Source organism: Mustela putorius, unplaced genomic scaffold, assembly GCF_011764305.1.
Source record: "Mustela putorius furo isolate JIRA1106 unplaced genomic scaffold, ASM1176430v1.1 tig00003845_pilon_pilon_pilon, whole genome shotgun sequence".
Taxonomy (NCBI): Eukaryota; Metazoa; Chordata; class Mammalia; order Carnivora; family Mustelidae; genus Mustela; species Mustela putorius.
The window spans coordinates 46221853-46234189 of record NW_025421998.1 but is presented as its reverse complement, the minus strand read 5'-3'; positions in this window follow the sequence as shown (position 1 = coordinate 46234189).

The window sequence follows — 12337 nt, the reverse complement described above, 5'->3', positions numbered from 1 at the left end:
AAGGAAAACAAGTAATAGAAAAATCTCAAAGCCACCATTTGGTGCCTCGTTCTGTGTAAACATACATAATGCTGGACATTTGTGGACTAACTCTTGCTTTGGTGTTTGGCTAATCTGGAAAATTTGGATTTTCCTTGTTGAATCAGGGTATGTTTATTTTTCAGTGTTAGTTGAAAACTGAAGGGCGTTATCTGATATAAACCAACTTAAGTAAGTACAGGTCACTTTGCAGTCAAAGTGAATGACAAGGTAATTTATGGGCTAACGTCAGTCACTGTTGTGTACTGTGTAACAGAGATGTTTATATGCACCATTTAACTTCTCTAAGCAAATAGATACTGTAGCTTTTTTTCTTTTTCAAGGTTATTTGTAAGAATATTGTCTCTGACAGTGAAATCTGAAGCTTAAGTGAATAGATAGGGAAAGATTCCTTTTAAAAACAGGATTGTTGAGTAGTATTCAGTAGTTACATGCTTTTTTTTTTTTTTTTTTTTTAAGATTTTATTTATTTATTTGAGAGCATGAGAGAGCACAAGCCAAGGCAGGGGCAGAGTGAGAGGGAGAAGAAGACTCCTCATGGAGCAGGATTCCCAATGTGAGACTCGATTCCAGGACCCCAGGAACATGACCTGAGCTGAAGGTAGACACTTGACTGAGTGAGCCATCCCGGTGCCCCTAGTTATGTTTTTTTAAAATTAGTGTTAGGGTGCACCTGGGGGCTGAGTGGATTAAGCCTCTGCCTTCAGGTCATGATCTCAGGGTCCTGGGATCAAGTCCCACATCGGGCTCCGTGCTGGGCAGGGAGCCTGCTTCCCCCTCTCCCTCTGCTGCTCCCCCCTGCATGTGCTCTCTCTTCTTCTCTCTCTGTCAAATAAATAAATTCTTTAAAAAAATAAAATAAAATTAGTGTTAGTTTCCAGTTGTTAACCTTGCTAATTGAAAGTTGCTTGAAGTTCTCTAGGCCATGAGTTTGGGTCATATTTGTTGTTTTCATTTGATCTGTCCAGTGGTAATGTCAAATAAAGCATCTGACTATTTAGATAACTAATTGGAAGAGATAAAAATTGCATAACTTCTGTTAATAAGGCAAAACTGCCAGCCAGGGTTGGACTGTGCCAGAGGGAATAAGACAGCAACCCATGTATTAGTCTGTATATTTTTGTTACTCTTCTGGAGGTAGAGGGGGAAGGGAAAAGTTGGGGAGAAGAGTGGGAAACGAGAATAATAAAGGTGGAATAGACATGTTGATAATGAGTAGAACGTGGGAAGTCATGTGTTGTTGGTTGTCCATCTTACTGAGCACTGTTATAAGTGCCGTTACTCCTTAGGTCACATGCCTAATAAAGAATGGAGCAAGAATCTGGGCCACACAATGAAAACCAAGGCTTGAGATGTTCTCTGTATTCCCTCCTTTGTAGTTTCCAAGATAGATGCTAGGTGTTTAACATGTATGGTGTCATTTAAGTCTTGTAACTGCATTTCAATTTTATTATCATAATATAGATGACAGAATGAAAATGATAAAAACCCTGAGGACTTAATAGATTTGGTAACTTGCCCAATTTGTTGCAACCATGTATTTTCAAAGCAAAAAATATCATTTCAAAACTTTATCAAGGCTTTGTCCTTACACTACCACTAGCAGGAGTGTTTGAAAGACTTCTATTTTAGGTGATCGATGTGGTGCAAGTTCTGACTCCAGAGACCTCTATGGAAATCAGCCCAACTCCTGTGTTTTAATTAGTTCAACTCTGGCCATTCTTTTTGACTGTTAAAATCTTTTACCATTGTGTACTCCCTCTGTCTAGATTATTATAAAATGGAGAAGCAAAACAAAACTTAAGACCAAGAGCAAATAGCTTTTAGGTAAGCCTGAATTATTTAAATTATTTGGTTAGTCATTGAGTAGCCAACACAAATTTTGGTGATGTAAGAATTTTTTTTTCTTTTTTACTTTTTTATTAACTGTCTGCAAGCATTTGGAACATTATTGTCATTCTTCTACTTGTAACTGCTTGGTTGATTCTATTAGAAAATACAACAGATCATACTTATTCACTCCTTTAACTGTGTTATAAATAGTAAACTGATTTTACTATATTTTAGCTTGACCTTATCTATCAACAATAAAAAGACCCCATATAGGATGGCAGTTACCCGAACAGAATGAATGTCCATAAAGCTCAGGTGTTTCACATCAGCATATATGGCCTTAGATCCTTCTGAAGCAATATGCATGTTGGAAGCCACTTTAATTTACATGCACTATATATTTTTTCTAACTAGTTCCAGAAGTGCTTAGGCCATAAATGTGCCCCTATAAAGAACACTAAGGTGAAATATTAACAGGGAGGATGGTAATTATGGCATGAAATACTTAAGTAAATATTGAAAACATTATGTACCCATTCAAGCATTTGGATAACCCCTTTGACAGTGTACCTATGGTGGCAGCTTTACAGGGAGGTTAGATTAGCATAAACAGTTGGGTAATTGGGAAAATAGATCTTTGGCTTTGAATCAAACCTAGTTGAAATATTCCCTGTTAGTTTTTAAAATGTTTGTTATTTTTTTTTTTTTACTCTGCATTTATGTGTAATGTTTTCATCATGCTTTGTATGATACTTTAATGATCAATGTATTAATGGAAGAACTTCTTTGTATTATACATTGAGTAAATGGATGATGATGTGTTTAACAACATGAGTTCTGGAGTCAAAATGTCCATAATGAATCCTGGCACCACACGTTAAGAGATGTATAATCTTAGGTGATTTATTTTACCTAAGTGCCCTAGCTTATTGGCCAGTCTATAGAATGGGATAATAATAGTTACATAAAGAATTGCTGTGAGGATTATATTATTATCTGTAAAACATATATTATCTACTTAATAAATATTAACTTTAATAATAAAAATGAATTCTACTATTTTGAGCAGTGAGAAACAAAGAGAATAAGTGGGCCGAATTTGAACATTAGATACTAAAAATATCTTCAGCTTTAGATACACCTCTAAGAAATATATTAAACATGACTTAAAATCACTTGAAATTAATATGTTAAGGGGGAGGGAGCAAAGGCATGGTAGGAACAGAAAGAGAGTACCTTGATATTGGGGAAGGTAGTAAAGTTTTGCTCATATTTTGGATCATGTTAACATGTGAATTGCCCTGGGTTAGGAAGGCTATGCTCACCCTGGCAGATGATAGAATCATGCTTGTAACAACCTCCTTCATGGGTCCAGAGCAGTGTCTAGCACTGTATTAAGCACTGAAAGAGTAAAGAGTGAAACCGTCCCCAACATTGGGCATGACTAATTGGATTATGACCAAATGGGCCAATTTCAAAACATGGATATCTTGAGGATTTTCACAATAATGTAGAAGACACATTAGAAGCAAAAGGAAAGATCACTGGAAATGAGAAGATGTAAGGTCAGCCAAAGTAATGTCTGCAGTTGCTGTTACATTGTTTGGGTACCAGTGAAAACAGTGTTTTTCTTTTATTAAGGAAAACAGGTGAAATCAAGGGAAGATTTAGATGAAACGGAAGGAGAATCCATGTAACTTTAAGCCTAATGCCATGTGTTATCAGTGTAGCCTGTTTTCCTGTTAGCTTTGACATTATAATAGAAATTGGGATATATATTGGTATACAATTGACTCACTTCTAAAATTTGCAACTTACTGCTAACGTCTGTTTCATGTCAGTCAATAAATCTAATCTTTTAAACTTAATCAATAAATCTTAATTTTCAGTTTCTCCTTCCTTCTTTCCCCATTAGAACCCCCCCCTCTCTCTCCAATAAATACACCTCCAGATTATCTTCCCCAGTAGGTAGTGGGCAGTCATGGGCTTGGCTTTAGGCAACCGGGGTTTGAATATAGACTCTTTTACTTCCTACTTGAACAACCTTGGATATATTATGTGACTTTTGGGGACTGATCCTTCAACTTTAAATAGATCTTCATAGGATTATTAGGATTAAATAACTAAATTCATGTGCAGGGTATCTAAATGTGTCTATAAAAGAGTGAAGTCCTTCATAGGTGTTAGTTATTGTGAAACCTATCTTTCTGAGGCCCATGAAAAAACAATGTTTTCATTCTGATTCTGAGGTATGTATTGAGACCTACAGTTGATTGGGGAGTCTGAATTAGCTGTTTTGGGGGGAGCTATATGCTTTCCCCTTGGTCGAGGATTGAAAGACTTGCCCAGCAGTCCTTGACACAGAGTAAGCACTCAATAGCACTGGCAATTAACTATGGTCCTAAGCCCAAAAGGTGCTGGAAATTTATGTAAAAAAATTTCCCCTGCAAGATATGTTGCCTACATCTCTGTTAGTTTGTATTTTTTCTTTTCAGTACCTTGTTTATGTGTCAGGAAGATTTCTGTGATCATTTCTATGCTCTCCATTGCCAATATGATTACACACTCATTCTATGAATTTGGTATCTTTTTGACTTTCGGATTTGTAAACTTCTGAAGGGAGGGTCAACTATTCTGGGTACATTTCATTTTCCCTTTGTAGCACTTGAATGGGAGAGTTGAGGAAATAATTAGAGTTCAATAAAGATGGACTATCTGCATAAACCTAGACCAAAATACATATACTTTGTTAAAATAAATTCTCCCTGGTCACATTTTAAATGTTTTAATTTACACAGGAAGACACCTGTTTATATTTATAATATTTAATTAGTACTATCAATTTCTTTTCACTATTATGCAGAAGAAATAGTTGGCCTTGAAAATTAAATGTGATGGGTTGCCTGGGTGCCTCAGTTGGTTAAGCAACTGCCTTCCACTCAGGTCATGATCCTGGAGTCCTGGGATGGAGTCCTGCACTAGGCTCCCTGCTCAGCAGGGAGTGTGCTTCGCCCTCTGACCCTCCCCCATCTCATGCTTCTCTCTCATTCTCTCTCTTTCAAATAAATAAAATCTGTAAAAAAAAAAAAAATTAAAGGTGATAATAGATTTCGTGGTATATAACATAAAACCAATACCATAACACAACAGGCCATTTTTTGGTCTTTCAGTATCCTTATACTTAATTTTTTCTTACATATCCATGCCCAGTATCATTAAAGCAAGTAATGGAAGAAACTAGGAAAAAAATCACAATAAAGTCTGGAATTATGAACAATGTCCCAGGGACACTTGTGGCTCTGTTGGTTGAGTGTCGAACTATTGATTGCAGTTCAGGTTGTGATCTCACGGTCCTGTGCAAATGGGGCTTTGCACTGGGCATGGAGACTTCTTCAGATTCTCTCTCTCCCTGTGCCTTCCCCACTCCTTTCTTTCTCTTAAAAAAGGGAGAGTGGTGGTAATATACCAGTTTTGTTTCTTAGTTTTGATGAATGAAACATGGCAGTGTAATATAATAATATTAGAAGAAACTAAAGTTTGTGATGAGGGATAAATGGGAGCTTTCTGTACTATTTCTGTAATTTTTTTTAAAATCTAAAATTATAGCCAATGTTTATTTTTAAAAAATGAGCAAGGAACAAACCAATTATTTACAAATATGTTACTGAAAGTGAACAACTAGAAACAAGCTAAATGTTTAAAAGGAAGAAAAAATTATTTGTTAATATCCCATAGCATATTCATTTAATGGCCTACAATGAAGTCATTAAAATCTTGTGCTGCAAAAAGAGCTAAATGCAAAATGTTTTTGATACTATATTAAGTAGAAAAAGAGGTATAAACAGTATGTATGTAGTGTGCTTAACAATTATAAATAATATGTTCATGAAAGCAAGTATGTAGAAGTAGCCACGCTGAGACAATAACCCTGGAAGGTGAAAGAGAACCTTTAAATAATGGACTTTCTTTACTAGGGATGTGAATTAAGCCACGTTGAAGGAAATAACATATTTGACCATAATTTCCTGAATTTTAATGAAAGTTTTTGTGAAACAGTTTTGATTAATAATTTGGGGGGAAATGTGCAAAATGGGTGAAGGTAGTCTGAAGATACAAACTTCCAGCTATAAAATAAATGAGACTTGGGATGTAATATATGGTATGATGACAATAGGTAATAAAATTATACTGTGTATTTAAAGGTTGTGTATTTTTGAAGATTGGTAAGAGAGTAATTCTTAAAGGATCTCATCACAAGAAAAGATTTTTAATTGTGATTGATGTTGACTGGATATGTCATAGGGATAATTCCACAATATATACAAATATCAAATTTCTATGTTCTATACATGAAATATATGTAATAATGATATTTTTATATGAAATATTTGTAACAAGTGTTTTATCTTAATAGGTTATTCATGCAATACCTTATTCTTTAGGATGCTGGATTTGTGTGATTTTTTTTTTCTTTGCAATTGCAAATATGGCCAGCTTCCAAATAGCCCTCATACAGAACTGCCTAATTTTTTAATTAACTCTGAAAGCCTGTAGAAAACTTACGACCTGAACATATTCACATAGGAAGAAGTAGGGCCAGAAGGAACTTGGGCAAATTTAAAGTATCACTGTGTCAGAAGAAGGCAGAGGCCAAATTGTTGCCAACAAAGGGCAATCAAATAAATAAAATGGTGTGGTTCCGGAAATGACCTTGAAAGAACACGATGGCTTTACTTTGTCCTTGAGCTTATGTATCCGGACCTCATTTTAACAGCAATTTTGGGTCCAACTGAAGCCTGATTTCTATCTTGACAATTCAAGACCCACAATAGGAGGTACCATCTCAAAATACTACCCTAAGTTTAACTTCTTACTCTGGTGTTGCCTTCTTTGATAAATTTCATTTAGAATAGGAAGAAGTAACTAAAAACTTTAAAAAAAAGGTATAAAGATGATAACAGGTTATTGATAATGACATATATGAATAAACACTATATAATTTTCTTTATCATGCATTTAAAAATGCTTTAGCCTACTTGAAACTTAAACCTACTTCAAAATAAAAACAATGTATTTGGGGATTACTTTTCAATGGCAAAACTTGTTCACACCTTTAAAGATCCTAGTTGAAATTAATTCCATAGTAAAAAGATGATACATTTATAATATATGCATAAGTATGAGGATGTTTTTGACTCAAACAGACCTTGGAATACTTTAATTCCTTAGGGCTGAAGGAACATACATATTTAGAAGGAAATAGAGAATCCACTGGACAATTTCTACTACCAAACCATAGGCAAGACATGTCCTTGGAATCATGGTGATGATTCTTCCTTGGAAGTATTCCATCCTTAAAAATGGAATCAGATATATTGAACTCTCTATCAGTGCTTGGATAGGAGTTGGATGAGATTCAGAAAATGGAAATCATTCCAGAAGCTCCTCTCAACCCTTTCAGTGGAGACAATCTTTGATCGAAACTCACCACTTAAAAAGGGTGTGTGTGAAGAGATCCTTGGAAGATTTTCAACTTTTGATGAGATAGCTCCTTGGATGATTTTCAAGACCTGGAGGGGTCCATAATGAAGAATCATGCTGCTTCCATTAGTGTATTTTTCCTCTGCATGTTTGCAGACATAGCTGAGAATCTGTCCAATTTCTTCTTTGGCTAAGGTAGTCTTTATTTTAATAGAAAGGCTAGTCAAGTTGGCACATTTGCAAATGAGAAGAGCAAATGAAGGCAAGTAACATTTAGATAATTCTCATAGCCAATGGGAGGTAACTTTGTGTTTGCAACAGCTGCACTTTTTTTTCCCCCATATTAATTTACCAAATGGAGTAATGTATTTGGAAAAAGATGAAAAAATTACATCTTATTTTGTAGCTATTAACCACCATGTGATCTTATGGTTCACGTTGTGAAAGAAATTTAGTTGGGTATTTGTGCATCAAAAAGAATTATGCCTTTGTATGCTTCATATGACTTAAGTAATATGTTGCCTGTCTAAGTCCTGTAGTATATTTAATAACTGATGGGTTGATGGGAGAGGTATTGGTTTTAGGAGTTTTACCAACAATCATTGTGTTGGCTCTGAGTTTAAAACCAGAGTTTTCCATGAATTTTAATATTGACTTCATTTTCCCTTTAACTTATACAAGTAGTATTAAAACAGGTACCAAGTATATTTAGTTAAAATTATTTCAACAGGTAAGGTACTATTTTACTTACTGTAAGGTGATAAACTTGTTTTACCTACACTTTGTTGCTATGTTTATAATAAAGATCATTTTTCCTCATTAGTAACAGTAACAATAAAAAAAAGTGTAAATAAAAACACAAATGAAGGTCACATGTAAGACTATATATGAGGGGTGGTGATATAAAATTATAGTACTGATTGGTACTCTGTGACCCCACAGGTCTAAAAGGCTTTAATTTACTTTCTACTTTAAATGTTTAAATAAAAATTTTTAAAGGGGTCTCATCATTAACAATGATGAGAAAATATGCTAATGATCTCTTATAATAATTTAGATGAAATAGTTCTTTTTCACACCCAGTGAAATTGGATATAATTTTAAATGGCATAATTTGACTCACACTTGAGGCAAATACGAATTTGAGCAGCACAAATTTTAAGATAAAATTGTTTTGGGGTCTAATTAAAACAATTATTTCTGAAATTGGTATTCTCCTCCAACTGTCCATTATCACCCAAGATCAAAACATTGAGCTTCACCAGCATGATCAGAATTAAAACTCATCACACATGAATGATTTACTGTGATATCAATGAAAGATTGCTTTGGTAGGTGTTAAGAAGTCCTAAATTGAAGGGGGGCAGGAACCTAAAATACAGAAGTTTCTAATTTCCATTCCTTTAGGGAATACCTGTCTTATGTTCTAGTCAAAGCCAGAGAGTATGCGAATAACCTCTTTAATACTACGGTTGGTGAACATCTTTGAATGCATGGGTAAGTTCTATGCAGGATCTTCAATTATCACTGTTGATAAAATTCTGCTTAGTAGGGAGGACAGTTCTAGTGAAACTCTTTATTCTCAATGTGAAATGAGTTTCTATAGTTTCCAAGAAGGGGAAAAAATACCTTCAAAATCATTAAGGCAGAAAGAATCTCTCAAGTTCTATTTAACAAAAATTATATGCTGGCTTCCACAACATGGTTTTCTTATTTAGATAAGCCATGCAGTCAAAAAATAAAATGGGCCACAATAGCATTTTTGATGTTTGAATTTCATTTTAATGGTTCCTGTCCTAGTTCCCAGGGGAATATGAATTCTTAAATCCAAAAGCCAAGAGCCAAGAACAAAACAAAAAACAAAACAAAACAAAAAAACCAAAAAACACACAAAACCCCCCAAACAAAAACATCACCAAAAACCCAACAAAATTATTATAAAGCTTTAGAACTTGCTGTTTTAAGTGATCTGGCTCGGAGGCAGAGTTGAAATAGAATATTCCTTTAGCCAGTGGCACAGACGGACATTTCTGGATGAGATTCTGCCCCCTTGTAGTGGAACGTGATGTACATTTTGATTCCCTGGCATGCCTACACTAACACCCATCTGTTAAGATGGCATCATTCCTATTTAAAAAAAAAAAAAAAAAGAGTGTTTTGTCAGGTTCCAGAAGTCCTAGGTGTCTGGCATATGTATACATTTCTAAAGGTATTTTCCAGAATTAAAAAAAAAAGGGGGGGAGTTTAGCTTAGGGTGTGTTCCTCTAGAGTATAGCTTCACTGGTGGACCATTACAGGCAATTCTACCACTAGTATGTAATTTTAAGTCTAAAAATCTTTGACATTAAGCAATTTGCATGTGGAAAAAATTCATTGGAAATGAACAAACATTAACTTGTACATAAACAATCCTCATTCATTGAAGTTGCTCACTTTCATAGATACCTGGTATTTATGCTATTTTTTTTATCACTTTTACCAAGTTTTCCAAAAGATGGCATGTGAGAAAGTAGTACATCTAAGAGGACTGTTGTGACCAATTTTGAGATGGAAATCCCTACCCGTAAACTTGACCAGGATAGTGTTGATTGCCTGAGGTGAAAAAGCTCAGAAATGGCTTAAGTTAAAGTCAAATGATGGAAATGCCTAGAGCTCTGGAGCCCACAGGGGATGTCTGGGTAATTTGGTTACTAAAGAAAAGACATCCCATGGTTGCTTAGTGACGGGATTCTGGGTGGCAGCTCCTTTCCCTCACATTTCCTGGTGTTTTGTTTTTGTAAATGTAGTTTCTTGCAAATGAGAGTGTCTGCATGCAGATGTCCACATTGCAATTGTTTTGATTTGTAAAATGAAGGCCTATTAGATGAGGAAAAAGAGCTGGGAGATGGAAAATTTGGAGAGTAATTTCCTTCTTGAGCTTCATTGCTTAAGTAGATTAAATCAAATAATAAAACATAGTAGACACCTATGGTTTCGGTATGTTTTGCAAGATGCAGCAATTTGATTAATAGCACCAGAATTTATGTCGTGGCTTTAAGAAGAATGGGTACATACTGAAAACCCAAACACCTGTTACATAAAAATGTATTGAAAACCATTGATATCCAATTTAGTTGAAGGAGGGTATTAAAAAAACAAAACTTCACATGTTCTATATGCTCACTTACATATTTGTGTATTTCATCTTTGACCACATTTAAGTTAAATTCTTGATCACTTTAGAACTAAGGTATACTAGAAGTTGCAAATAATATCCTGTAATTATGAAACCATAGTGTAAAAAATCATCATCCTAATTACATTAATCATTTTTTTTTGATAATGTAAAAAGGTGGATAAGTTATTCAGCTTAAAATGACAAGAGATTTTAATATAGTTCCTTGGAAAAGATAGGTAATTAGGCTTAGAAATTCATTGCTAAGAAAGTTGTGAAAGTAATTGAAAATTTGGTAAAAAAACAAAACAAAAAAAGCCTTCAAATTCCATAGCCTCTGAAGGGAAGTGTCAAAAGAATAATTAGGCTGCTGTACCATTCAAATTTTCCTTATTTTGGGACAGACTAAAAACTCAATGCCTTTGGAAATGTTCTTTTCCTACTGTTAATTACATAAGGCCCTGGATAAAGAACATTTAAACAACAGTGAAAGAAACTACTGTGGGTCTAAGAAAGCCAGGCAGACTTTGCATGATAGATCTAAACTTGGAAATAAAGATGTAGTTACTTCCCTGTAAAACCAGGGAAGGTGAACTTCACAATTGCTTTGGCCATGGAAAAAAAGAAGAAGAAAAACAACTTCACAAACTCAATTTTGCAAGTAGTAATTAGTCATTCTCAGGGCAAATAGACCTTGGTTGTGAGATAAGAAAGGATGAAATGAATTGGGGACTTAGAGAAGAACCTGGAAATTGGCATGCTGACATCACCAGTGTGCTTACCTGGTGATGGAAGATGCTAGCTGGCTAGAAAGGTATCATAGGTAGCTAGGAAATACTAAAAGAAAGGTTTAATTGAAGGTGTTAAATCTTGTCAGCACTAGAATTAAGGCTTAGACAGAATGCTAAGATTTGTGAAGGTGGACTCTTCTTAAGAAAAATAGTAGAAATAACAAGAATAAGCACTGAGTGTAATATGCAACTAATGAAAACATTACATCAGAAACTAATGATGTACCATATGTTGGCTAATTGAATTAAAAAAAAGAATTACTGAATAAATGCTCTGTGGTTTAAATTTTCTTTTGAATCATTAAAATATGCAACAGTTTCATTAGGGGATAAAGTTATTGAACACAGTAAATGTAAGCCACTAAGAAACTAATAGGTTTTGTTTTGTTTTTCTTTGTTTTGGATTCATGGAGTCAAGTAGATAGTATGAAAATAAATGTAATTGTGATTTATGTTTTATCAAGAATGATCTTATGAAGGATTTTTTTCCTATAAATTCTTTAAAATAAAGAGTAAAGCATGTCTTCTGACAATTTTTTGACTTGATTTTTTTTGGGGGGGGGTGTTGAGTTTGTATGCAGCATATAGATGGGTTTTGTTTTTTTATCCATTTTGATATCCTGTGTCTTTTGATTGGGGCATTTAGCCCATTTACATTCAGGGTAACTATTGGGAGATATGAATTTAGTGCCATTGTATTGCCTGTAAGGTGACTGTTACTGTATATTGTACCTGTTCCTTTCTGATCTACTACTTTTAGGGTCTCTCTTTGCTTAGAGGACCCCTTTCAATATTTCCTATAGAACTGGTTTGGTGTTTGCAAATTCTTTCAGTTTTTTGTTTGTCCTGGAAGCTTTTTATCTCTCCTTCTATTTTCAGTGATAGCCTAGCTGGATATAGTATCCTTGGCTGCATGTTTTTCTCGTTAAGTGTTCTGAATATATCATGCCAGTTCTTTCTGGCCTACCAGGTCTCTGTGGATAATTCTGCTGCCAATCTAATATTTTTACCATTGTATATTACAGACTTCTTTTCCCGG